This window comes from Scyliorhinus canicula, chromosome 18 (genome assembly GCF_902713615.1).
Source record: "Scyliorhinus canicula chromosome 18, sScyCan1.1, whole genome shotgun sequence".
In the NCBI taxonomy this organism is placed as follows: domain Eukaryota; kingdom Metazoa; phylum Chordata; class Chondrichthyes; order Carcharhiniformes; family Scyliorhinidae; genus Scyliorhinus; species Scyliorhinus canicula.
In genome coordinates, this window is record NC_052163.1 from 95,435,238 (window position 1) to 95,447,958 (window position 12,721).

Genomic DNA, 12,721 nt, shown 5'->3' on the forward strand with positions numbered 1-12,721 from the left:
TACATAGCTGTTTCCTCAGTGATCAGTTTCACTGGAAGGAGGATTTCTCATGTTTCCCCGTAACAACTTGGACACAGCTTCTAATCATCCCCGTGGTTCACAAGTGTGGATCTGCAAGGCGATATTGATATTGAGAAAATGACATTTGCAGGTAATGGTCAGGGGCATGAAGAAAATCCAAAATTTAACGGGAGGTAGTTCAAACTTTGGACCAAAATTGCTGATACTTGACAAGGAGTCCTGTAAAAACCAGGAGCGATTCTTCAATTTCAGAGAACCAGGAGAAGTTCTCTTTTCCAAAAAAAAACATTTATTAAGGTATTTATAAATTTTTAAGAAGAAAATAACAAAGTAAGTACCACCCACCCAACCAACAAGCGCACCCAGCCAACATGACTTACATACACAATTCCCCAATCCACCTCCCCTGGAGAAGTTCTCTTAATGCAATATTATCACAGCAGATGTATGCAAGATCTTAATAACATGCAAGATCTGCATCACTTGTACAGTGCCTGGTTGGCTATTCAGCCGTGCTGGATTTGCGGTGGTTGGATGGTCTGTTTGAGAATGAAGAGCAGAGGTTCTTGTAGGTACTTTGGTGGAGAGTCAAGATTGGCAAGAATTGAAAGAGTGTGACGGTATACCACAATACCAACTATCGTGGAGAATGTGGCTAAATATCACTCCGCCATGTGCAGTGAAGAAGCTCCCAGCTTTCATTCATGTGGATAACAAGAAGAATGAAAATCAAGGTGGTTTGGAGTAAGTTGGCCGATCTTTCACCAAAAACGTTTTGGATATCAGCCGTTTCGATGTTTCTCTTGGCAAGAGGGAAGTCATTTCACCTTGAGTAAGGCCTCCACCCTTGATACGTGTATTCTTTATTTTTTCTAATAACGGAGGAACTGACTGTGTTGCCTGACTTTCAATTTGTCTGATGGTCTGTCTGATTTGTCTACCGAGGGCACCAATTTAAAGAGCTTGGCAAAGGAACCATAGGCAACACGAGGAATAACATTTCAACCCGGTGCATAATTTACAATCTGGAAAGCACTGCCTGAGGGAGTGATGGGGCACATTCAACCCTGACTTTCCGAAGGGAATTGGATAAGCAGCTGAGGGGGGAAAATATTACAGGGCTACAGGAAAAGAGTAGGGAAATGGAATCATCAAAATGCTCTTGTAGAGAGCAAACACAGGTTCAGTTGGCCAAATTACCTCTTCCTGTGTTGTAACCATTCTATGGTTCTTGAGTAAGAATTAAGTAATTTGCAACTGAGCTAAGTAATTTGCAACTGAACTAAGTGACCCCTTGCTCAATGCCAACTTGTTCTATCCTTGTTAAGATCGCCATGGTGAGTTATGGTCTCCATCACAAACTATACATTTATTTGATATCCTTGTGATTTTTCTCCCAGGGCTATGCACAGCAGTGTCCAGGAGATTAAACTTTAATTTGTGGAGGTACCAGGAAAATCTGGGAAGGTTGGCGTCCCTAGGTGGAGAACTTTGTAACCAGAAGCAAAGTACACTTGCAAACTCCGTATCTTTGAAGAGCCTGTATAAATTACTAATGGTGAAAGGCTGAGATGCTAATGGGTGGCACAGTGGTTAGCACTGCTCCCTCTCGGCACCGGGAACCCGGATTCAATTCCGACCTTGGATAACTATCTGTGTGGAGTTTGTATATTCTCCCTGTGCATGCGTGGGTTTCGACCGGGTGCTCCGGTTTCCTCTCACAGTCCAAAGTCTTGCAGGTTAGTGGATTGGCCATGCTAAATTGTCCCTTGGTGCCCGAAGGTTAGGTGGTGTCATGGGGATTGGGCGGGGGGCGTGAGCCTAGGCTAGGGTGTTCTTCGGAGGGGCAGTGCAGACTCAATGGGCTGACTTGTCTCCTTCTGTCCTGTAGGGATTCCATGAAACATCTATGAATGCCAAATGCAAAACAAGTGATGTCTGCAGTGGCTCTTTACCATTGTTGCGCTGGTTACCGGTAAAACCCACATCCCAGCATCACTGCAATGTGGGGGAGGGGGGTATGTGTGTTCACTTTGCTAGCTCACCTCTGACAGTGAATTTTTGACCAAAGAGTATGTGGTTGGATACTAGCTGCTGTTTGTGCTTGTAAGTGTTAATTAGATCTCTGTTTTCCCAAGTGTTGTGTACAGTGTTTAGCATTGCTGTTCATTTGGTGAACTCCTGTTTAGACTTTTAATAATCTTTATTAGTGTCACAGGTAGGCTTTCAGTAATACTGCAATGAAATTACTGTGAAAATCCCCGAGTCACCACATTCCGGCGCCTGTTTGGGTACAGTGAGGGAGAATTCAGAATGTCCAATTAACCGATCAGCCCGTCTTTCAGGACTTGTGGGAGGAAACTGGAGCATCCAGAAGAAACCCATGCGGACACTGGGAGAACGTGCAGACTTCGAACAGACAGTGACCCAAGCTGGGAATTGAACCCAGGTCCCTGGTGCTGTGAAGCAACAGTGCTAGCCACTATGCTGTGTGCTGTGCTACGTGCTGCCCTCGCTCTTTCGGACCGAGGACCATCTCTTAGTTTCCGTTAGATTGATTACCCTTCAAGTTTTCTCAGGGAGGTGCTGAGCATGCTAATCTTGGGTAGGATGGCAGAAGAACGCCAAGTTGGCCTGAGTCACTCTGGGTCAGCTTCCCCCACAATGCCTGTCAAAGTTGAAAACCCTGGTTTATACCTACCCAAATGACAATTGGGAATATCAGAGGGCGGCCAGTAAATGAATTTATACCCCAGCAAGAAATGCTGGCCTAGCCTGCAACGCCCACATCCCGTAACATGAAAAAAATCCCCAGCAAAAGGCAGCAACTTGAAAATGGAAAGGATTGGGAAGAGGTGGCAGGTGGGAGGGAAAAGAGTAGAGGGCAAGTTACTTGTTTTTAATACCGTACAACATTTTTTCAAATGTCAAATGTTTTATTTTGTATACCACAGAAATGTTTTGGGGAATTTCCTGCAGAATTCTTCAAAAATAAATCTTTTTTTCTTCTAAACGTTGTTTCAAGGATTAGTTGGGACTTGTACATTTTAATATCTAATGGATAAAAATAGTCAACTGGTGAAAACATCTTCCGTTTATTTCCTTCTTCCTCATTTTGATTTTGAAAAGTAATGGTGCTTACCTCGCTCTAAATGACTGGTTTTCAATTCAAACTCAGTTATTTTTTTGATCCTGAATCTCGTACTTTGGCACCGCTGCCAACTTGAGTAGCCTGAGCCTGATCGAGGCCCTGCTTTTAGCACCATGTAGGCCTCAGCAAACTGGGATGCTACGTTCTTTTTGAAGAATGTGGCTCCGTTGTTTTGGTTCAGTAGCAGTTTTTTTCCTCTCAATTGCTGAACGAATTTTTAATCGTCTGAGTTGACGATTCCCTAGGCTGTAAATAAAGGATCTCTTTGTATATGAGCAAAAGCTGAGTTGGATGTGACATTGTGAAAGAAATTGCTCCCCAGACGGAAGGACATTGGTTTGCTTTCAATGCTTTAATGTCAAGTGCAGCTGCTGCTGGGCTCAGGACATGTTCAGCATGTCAGCCAATTGATCTCAGTGGCACTTGTCACTGCATCGAACTCTCCCTAGATTTTTCAGAATTTAATTCACTATGCTTGACAATCTCTTGCAAACCATAACATGTGATGCTCTGCTTGTACACAATATCTCAGCTTTTATTTCGATAGTGCCACCTTGTGTACCTTGCTGAACTTTCCCGTTTGAAATACTCATATTAACAGGGCCGCTTTAGCTCAGTTGGCTAGGCCACTGGTTCGTGGTGCAGAATGAAGGCCCCACCTTCTCAACCTTGCCCCTCGCATGAGGTGCGGTGGCCCTCAGGTTAAATTACTACTGCTCAGCTCTCTCCATCAAAGCGGAAAGCAGCCTACGGTCATCTGGTCGCTAACTAAGCATCACGTGTACAATCTTTGCATTTTTTCCCCCCAAATGTCAATGCTTACTTTTTATACCGCACAGATATTTTGGGGAATTTCCTGCAGAATTTTAGTGTTTTGTTTCCAGGATTGATTAGGACTTGTGTTTAATATCTCTGATGGATAAAATAGTAAACTTGTGAATATGTCTTCTGCTTAGTTCCATCCTCCCCATTTCCATGTGCTTGCTGTCCTCCCATTTCAGCAATTGAGCCCAAAAGAAAGGATTTGAGGTTTCCCAAGGAAATCCCCCTCCTCGCGCACTTCATTTCTGTTTCATATTTACAGGGAGGATATGAAACTCTGTTTCGTGGTGATTATTTTGTGGTGATTGTAACAGAGGAACTTCTTTCCTGACTAATTTTGTACTTTAAAAAAAAATTCCCGTCTTAGTCAAACACAAACCATTTTGCCCAATACAGCCACTCTCTTGTTTACGACTAAAGCACCAGGTTGCAATGATTGGTATATCACTTGCCGATTTGTGAACTGTGGGTCAAAACTCAGCAAAGGAAATTCTTTAATTCACTACTTTCTCTCGCATCTTACCCAAACTCCTAAAATGTTGTTTCCTGAACAGTGTGTGGGTTGGTTACACTAATATTTCAGCCTGGAGGAGTTTTATCTCGGCTAGTGCTGTGCTGAAGCTTCCAGTCGCTCTCCAGATTTGCAACTGTGCACATATTTTGGGTATTCCCCCGAGCTGTCGCAAGTTTGAGTGTTTTCCGGGGGCTGATTTTTCACTGGGATCTATGGCCATATCTGATTCACATCTATATCTGATTCTATGGCCACCAGCTGCCTGATGGTGTCTGACACAAGTAGGCTTTGTAAGCTTCTTCATGACAAACTAACTTGTGAATTGTGGTCAGTGATTCAACAATGTGGGGAATTCTACAGAGTCCAATTCTATTATCTAATGCAGGGGTGGGCAAACTTTTCTGTGCAAGGGCCACATTCAGAAATTCACAATTTTAAAGGGCTGCATAGTATATTAAGTAAAATAATTATTATTTAAAAAATAGCCAAAATAAAAGGTTTTTAAAGAAAATTTTATTAATTAATATTTTAAAGTAGAAACTTTACATGAAACATATTTATTTGAAAAACAAAGTAACTCAGTTTAAAGAAAAAAAGCAATTAATTTTTATTAATTAATATTTTAAAGTAGAAACTTCACATGAAACACATGTTGTGCCGAGCAATGATCACCCTATTCAAGTCAACGTATCCACCCTATACCAGTAACCCAACAGCCGCGCCCCCCCCCCCCCCATTAACCTTAATGTAATTATTTTTTTTATGACTTGATATTGGTGGGCCGCATAAAGACCTTTGGCGGGCCGCATGCGGCCCGCGGGCCGTAGTTTGCCCACCCCTGATCTAATGTCTGCATATGCCCTTCCTAGCAGATCCATTAGACAGGAACAGGCACTGTTTATAAAATTTACATTATAATAAACATGCCACCATTTGAAAGAACTGGGGAATTCTCCCTGATGTTCTGACCAATATTTATCCCTCAAACAACACCACTTAAAATCTAATTATTTGATCGTTATCTCATTGATGTTTGTGGGAGATTGCTGTGTACATTTTAAATGCTGCGTTTCCAACATTAGGTCAGCGACTACACTTCAAAAGTACTTAATTGACTTGGGAAGTCGTGAAAGGCACCATAGAAATGCAGGTCCTTTTTAATCTGTGTCCTGGGTGAAAGGAAAGTTTTAAAAATTAGCCAGAGCGTCTGCCGTTCCCCACCCCAATTAAATACCCAGTGACTCACCTGCTAAACCCGTGGGTTAGGAAGGAAAGTAGACATAGTGCATTCTGCCACAAGGTCACTGTAAAGCTGCACACTTATTGCTGTTTTTTTTAAAATTAGAACAGTACAGCACAGAACAGGCCCTTCGGCCATCGATGTTGTGCCGAGCAATGATCACCCTACTCAAGCCCACCCTACACCAGTAACCCAACAACCCCCATTAACCTTATTTTTTTTTTTAGGACACTAAGGGCAATTTAGACAGGTATGCAACCAGTTAGCTGATGTTGTTCCAGTGGTTTAACATAGAACATAGAACAGTACAGCACAGAACAGGCCCTTCGGCCCTCGATGTTGTGCCGAGCCATGATCACCCTACTCAAACCCACGTATCCACCCTATACCCGTAACCCAATAACCCCCCACCTTAACCTTACTTTTTAGGACTCTACGGGCAATTTAGCATGGCCAATCCACCTAACCCGCACATCTTTGGACTGGTTTATTTGGTTAGCGCTCGTTGATCAGTATGGTTCCACTTATAGAGGATTTGTTCCTCCAGCAACAGAAAGTTGTGGCTCCCTGAATCTCGACAGTAACTAGAGTGGCCATCTGTGTTGTACACATATCGAATTTGGTAAATGTAAAATGTTTTGAGATTCCAAAGCCTGAACGTGGATCTTAATAATATTTTTTTCACCTGCCTGTGCTCTGTAAATAAAAACCACATTACTTCCTTTTTATTCGAATTAATTTTGCTTTTTCCTTACTGACCGAGTGATGAACCTCACAGGTTCTCCAGTTTCTGACCTGTGGGACCCAGTATTCCCCAGATCTCCACCGCTCCCTGTCACTGTCCCGCCTGAGTGACGGACCATGAGAGCCCAGATGGTAAATGTCAGGAGGCGATTAAACTCTGGAAATCCTAGCCTTACTCAATATGTGCACACAGACATGGTGCACAAAACCATTGTGCCAGGCCCCTCATTCTGCCTACTGGACCGAGAGGCTGTATTCCCTCAAATAATTAAGCAGTTGACGATGAGCCAAACATTTGTCTGTGAGCAATCTCTGCCTCGGGCTTTGTTATTACCCAGTGGTGGGTTTGTGAAATGAGCCGTAAATAGCCCTTGTTGTTATTGTGGGAATACTTGATGCAGCTGGTGGGATATAGACTGTTCCCTTTTCTCATAAGTGGGAAGACAGTAAACCCTGTGTCCATTGCAAAATTGAGTTCTGCAGAAACATGCGAGAACAAGAGTCAGGCTCGGCTGTGATGTTGCTTCCCGACCCGTTCTGTTGACACTTCCAACCTTGACCAACATGAAGGATTGGACATGGGCCCAGTGTGAGTGGCTATGGAAACGTACCACAGCACAAGTCCGAACCTTGATGGAGAAAGCGTGATTGCCAGTCAGTATCATAAAGCCCCTGAATCATTTCCTACATTGAGTTCTTAACGTGTCGAGTCATTCTTGTTGTAAGATTCATTTCTCTTTTTTTAAAAGATAATTTTTATTGGAATTTTTTGGAAAAAAAAATATCAACAGAACAATAATAACAATAAGAAACACCCCCCGGCACCCTTAACAACGCATATAGCAAACCCAATAAACAACAAAATAAATTAACAATAAGCAAATTAACTTAAACACTACCCCCCCCCGGGCTGCTGGTGCTGGTGCTGACCTAGTCCCCCCCCCCCCCCCCCCCCCCCCCCCGGGCTGCTGCTGCTGCTGACCTAGTTCCTTATCGTTGAACCAGAAAGTCGAGGAAAGGCTGCCACCTCCTAAAGAACCCTTGTACCGACCCCCTCAGGGCGAATTTGACCCTCTCCAGCTTAATGAATCCCGCCATGTCCTTGATCCAGGTCCCCACGCTCAGAGGTCTCGCATCTTTCCACTGCAGCAAGATCCTCCGCCGGGCTACCAGGGACGCAAAGGCTAAAACATCGGCCTCTTTTGCCTCCTGCACTCCCGGCTCCACCCCAACCCCAAATATCGCGAGTCCCCAGCCTGGCTTGACCCTGGACCCTACCACCCTCGACACCGTCCTCGCTACCCCCTGCCAGAATTCCCCCAGTGCCGGGGATGCCCAAAACATATGGGCATGGTTCGCTGGGCTCCCCGAATACCTAATGCACCTGTCCTCGCTCCCACAAAACCTGCTCATCCTCGTCCCGGACATATGAGCCCTGTGCAGTACCTTGAACTGGATGAGGCTAAGCCTCGCACATGAAGAGGAGGAGTTCACCCTCTCCAGGGCGTCCGCCCATGTCCCCTCCTCAATCTGCTCCCCCAGCTCCACTTCCCACTTAGCCTTCAGCTCCTCTACCGATGCCTCCTCCACCTCCTGCATCACCTGGTAGATGTCAGACAACTTCCCATCCCCGACCCACACGCCCGAAAGCACCCTATCCCTTACCCCCCACAGGGGCAGTGAAGGGAACCCCTCCACCTGCCGCCTCGCAAACGCCTTGACCTGAAGGTACCTGAACATATTCCCCGGGGGGAGCTCAAACCTCTCCTCCAGTTCACCCAGGCTCGCAAACCTCCCGTCAATGAACAGGTCTCCCAACTTCCTAATGCCCACCGGGCTCATAGTGTACCTCGTTGGAGGGAGCGGCAACGGCGCCGTTACCAATGCCTTCAGGCTCGTGCCTCCACAGGATGCCATCTCCATTCGTTTCCATGCTGCCCCCTCCCCATCCATTACCCACTTGCATACAATCGAGATGTTAGCCGCCCAATAGTACCCAGAGAGGTTGGGCAGCGCCAGCCCCCCTCTATCCGTGCCCCGCTCCAAAAAGACCCTCCGTACCCTCGGAGTCCCGTGCGCCCAAACAAATCCCGGAATGCTGCTGTTCACCCTCCTAAAAAAGGCCCTCGGAATGAAAATGGGGACACACTGAAACAAAAACAAAAACTTCGGGAGCACCGTCATTTTAACGGACTGTACTCTACCCACCGACAACGGCAGCATGTCCCACCTTTTAAACTCCTCCTCCATCTGCTCCACCAACCTAGTAAAATTAAGCTTGTGCAGAGTCCCCCAGCTCCTAGCCACCTGAACCCCCAGGTACCTAAAACTCCTCACTGCCCTCTTTAGCGGGAGCCTACCAATCCCCTCCTCCTGATCTCCCGGGTGTACAACAAACAGCTCACCCTTGCCCAGGTTCAATTATTAGCCCGAGAAACTCCCGAACTCAGCAAGAATCTCCATCACCTCCGGCATTCCCCCCACCGGGTCTGCTACATACAGCAGCAAGTCGTCCGCATACAGCGACACTCGGTGCTCCTCCCCACCCCGCACCAGACCCCTCCACCTCCCCGACTCCCTGAGAGCCATGGCAAGAGGCTCAATTGCCAATGCAAAAAGCAAGGGGGACAGGGGGCACCCCTGCCTCGTCCCACGGTGGAGCCTGAAGTACTCGGACCTCCTCCCATTTGTCGCTACACTCGCCATCGGGGCCTCGTACAGCAACCTCCCCCATTTAATAAACCCCACCCCAAACCCAAACCTCTCCAACACCTCCCACAAGTACCCCCACTCAACCCTGTCAAAGGCCTTCTCCGCATCCAATGCCACCACAATCTCCGCCTCTCCTTCTGCCGCCGGCATCATTATCACATTTAGCAGCCTTCGCACGTTAGTGTTCAGCTGCCTCCCCTTCACAAAACCCGTCTGATCTTCATGTATCACCCCCGGCACCCAGTCCTCTATTCTAGTGGCCAAGATCTTCGCCAGCAACTTGGCGTCCACATTCAGCAGTGAAATTGGCCTGTATGATCCGCACTGCAAGGGGTCCTTATCACGCTTCAGGATCAGGGAAATCAGCACCCGAGACATCGTCGGGGGCAAAACACCCCCCTCCCATGCCTCGTTAAAGGTCCTAACCAACAGGGGGTCCAACAGGTCCGCGTATTTCTTATAAAATTCAACCGGGAACCCATCCGGTCCCGGCGCCTTCCCAATCCCTCTGACCAGCTCCTCCAACTCGATCGGCGCCCCCAGCCCCTCCACCGGCTCCTCCTGCACCCGTGAAAATCGCAGCCTATCCAAAAAGCTCTCCATTCCCCCTCCCACCACCGGCGGCTCCGACCGGTACAGTTCCCTGTAGAAGTCCCTAAAGACCTCATTGACCTCTGCTCCCTGCCGCACCACATTCCCATCTCTATCCTTCACTCCACCAATCTCCCTAGCCGCGTCCCGCTTACGAAGCTGGTGCGCCAGCATCCTGCTCGCCTTCTCTCCATACTCGTAGACCGCGCCCTGCGCCTTCCTCCACTGTGTTTCCGCCTTTCTGGTGGTCAATAAATCAAACTTAGCCTGCAGGCTACGCCGCTCCCCCAGCAATCCCTCCTCCGGGGCCTCCGCGTACCTTCTATCCACACTCAACAGCTCCTCCACCAGTCTCTCCTTCTCCCTCCTCTCCCCCCTCTCCCTATGGGCTCGGATGGAGATTAGCTACCCCCTAATCACTGCCTTCAGAGCCTCCCACACCATCCCCACCTGGACCTCCCCAGTATCATTGACCTCGAGGTACCTCTCGATACATCCCCGGACCCTCCTACACACCACCTCATCAGCCAACCACCCCATGTCCAGACGCCAAAACGGCCGCTGGTCCCGCACCTCCTCCAGATCCACCCAATGCGGAGCATGGTCCGAAATCGCAATAGCCGAATACTCGGCCTCCTCCACCCTCGGGACCAGTCCCCTACTCAGAACAAAGAAATCAATGCAGGAATAAACCCTGTGCACATGGGAGAAAAAAGAGTACTCCCGAGCCCTCGGCCTCCCAAACCTCCAGGGATCCACTCCTCCCATCTGGTCCATGAACCCCCTCAACACCTTCGCTGCCGCCGGACTCCTGCCTGTCCTTGAACTAGAACGATCCAGTAGGGGATCCAGCACCGTATTGAAGTCCGTTCCCCCCCCCCAATGATCACGCCCCCCACCTCCAGGCCAGGAATGCGGCCCAACATACGCCTCATGCAACCAGCATCATCCCAATTTGGGGCGTACACATTCACCAACACCACCCTCTTCGCCCTGCAGCTTATCGCTCACCATCACATATCTGCCACCACCTCAGACGCCTCAAATGCCACCCTTTTCCCAACCAGGATCGCCACCCCCCGGTTCTTTGAGTCGAGCCCCAAATGGAAAACCTGCCCCACCCACCCCTTCCTCAGACGGACCTGGTCTGCCACCTTCAGGTGGGTCTCCTGGAGCATGGCCACGTCCGCCTTCAGCCCCTTCAGATGCGAAAACACCCGGGCCCGCTTAACCGGCCCATTCAAACCCTCACGTTCCACGTGATCAGCCGGATCAGGGGACACCCCGCCCCCCTCCCCCGCCGACTAGCCATAGCCCATCGACTGCTCGCCCCTGGCCAGCACCCATTCGGCCCGTTTCCCACTGCGATAGAACCTCACCCCAACCCCCCCGACCCACACCAGCTCCTCCCTGGCCAATCCAGCAGCAACCCGGCATCTCCTCCCCCCCCCCCCCCCCCCCTCCCCAGGCTAGGACCCCTCCTAGCCTCGATGCTCCCTCCATAGTACTCCCGTGAGCCAGCTGACTTCTGCTGACCCCGGCAGCTCCCGCCCTAACTCCGACCCCTCCCGATATGGGGTCACCCCTCCCCCCCCCGCATCAGCTCCTTGGCGTGGGAAAACGGATCTGATATCCACGTCCCTTGCCACCAGCTCCACCCCCCTCGTCCTGCAGCGCGGGAAACTAGAGAAAAGCCCGCGCTTTCACACTGCCCCACCCCACCCCCCCAACGCAGCTCCCAAACAGCAGTCCCAACCCATCCACCAACCCCGTACAAACAAAAACACAGATCAACCACAAACCCCAATACCCCCCTTAAAACTCAAAACCGTAACCAACATCATCCGAAAGCGAGAGAAAAAACTGAAACAAACAGAATAACCAGCAACAGCATAAACAGTGATACAGAATAAAAAAACTCCCACAGCCCCCAATCTCTAGTTCGAGTCCAACTTTTCAGCCTGCACAAAGGCCCACGCCTCCTCCGGGGACTCAAAGTAGTAATGTCGGTCCTTGTAGGTGACCCACAGGCGCGCAGGCGGCAGCATGCCGAACTTTACCTGCTTTCCGTGGAGCACCGCCTTCGTCCGGTTGAACCCGGCCCTCCGCTTAGCCACCTCCGCACTCCAGTCCTGGTAGATACGCACTAGTAAGATTCATTTCTCTTGATTTGATTCCTAAATAGGTGGTCCAATAACAGTTTAGGGCAAGTTAGTGTCCAAAGTAGAAGTCAAAAATCTGGGTACATGGCTGTTTGATTTCCCATACTTTATTTCTGGCCTCCTGATGCCTAAATCATCTTATCATAAACACCACCCACTTCAGTAATACTACCACTACCCATTCCTCAGCCACATTTGCCAGCTGAACACTCATCCATGTCTTTTGACACTTCTGGTCTCTTCCAATAGAGGTGTTGTCTGTGGACGAGTATTCCAGAGACTTGGGTAATGCCAAGGTTTGAATCCCACTTCCAATAGAGGTATTGTCTGTGGACGAATATTCCAGAGACTTGGGTAATGCCGAGGTTTGAATCCCACCACGGCAGATGGTAGAATTTAAATTCAATAAAAATCTGGAACGAAATGTTTAGTGATGGACAATGGACATGAAGCCCATTGTCGATTTGTTGTAAAAAAACATCACTAATTTAGTGAATTTACCTGGTCTGGCCGACATGTGGTTGACTCTTAAATGCCCTCTATAATGGCATAAGTGCAATTAGGGGTGGGCAAAGAATGCTAGCCTTGGCAGCGATGCCCACATTCCGTGGAAAGAGTTTTAAAAAAAATCCCTCCTATCTGTCTCCCCTGTCTTTGCTGAAGTACATTGATTCCAAGACACTCAACTTAAATTTCCATCTTTCCCTCGTGCCTCCCAGTCTCTGTAACCTCAGCCCTACAACTCATTCAACTTTGCCAGTCTG

General features: G+C 48.5%; 1 protein-coding gene across 1 annotated transcript in view; it reads left to right on the top strand.

The window, feature by feature from the left end:
• Positions 1-12,721, top strand: part of LOC119952959 (calponin-2-like) — a 44,412-nt gene that overhangs the window by 8,787 nt on the left and 22,904 nt on the right. The window lies entirely within an intron of this gene.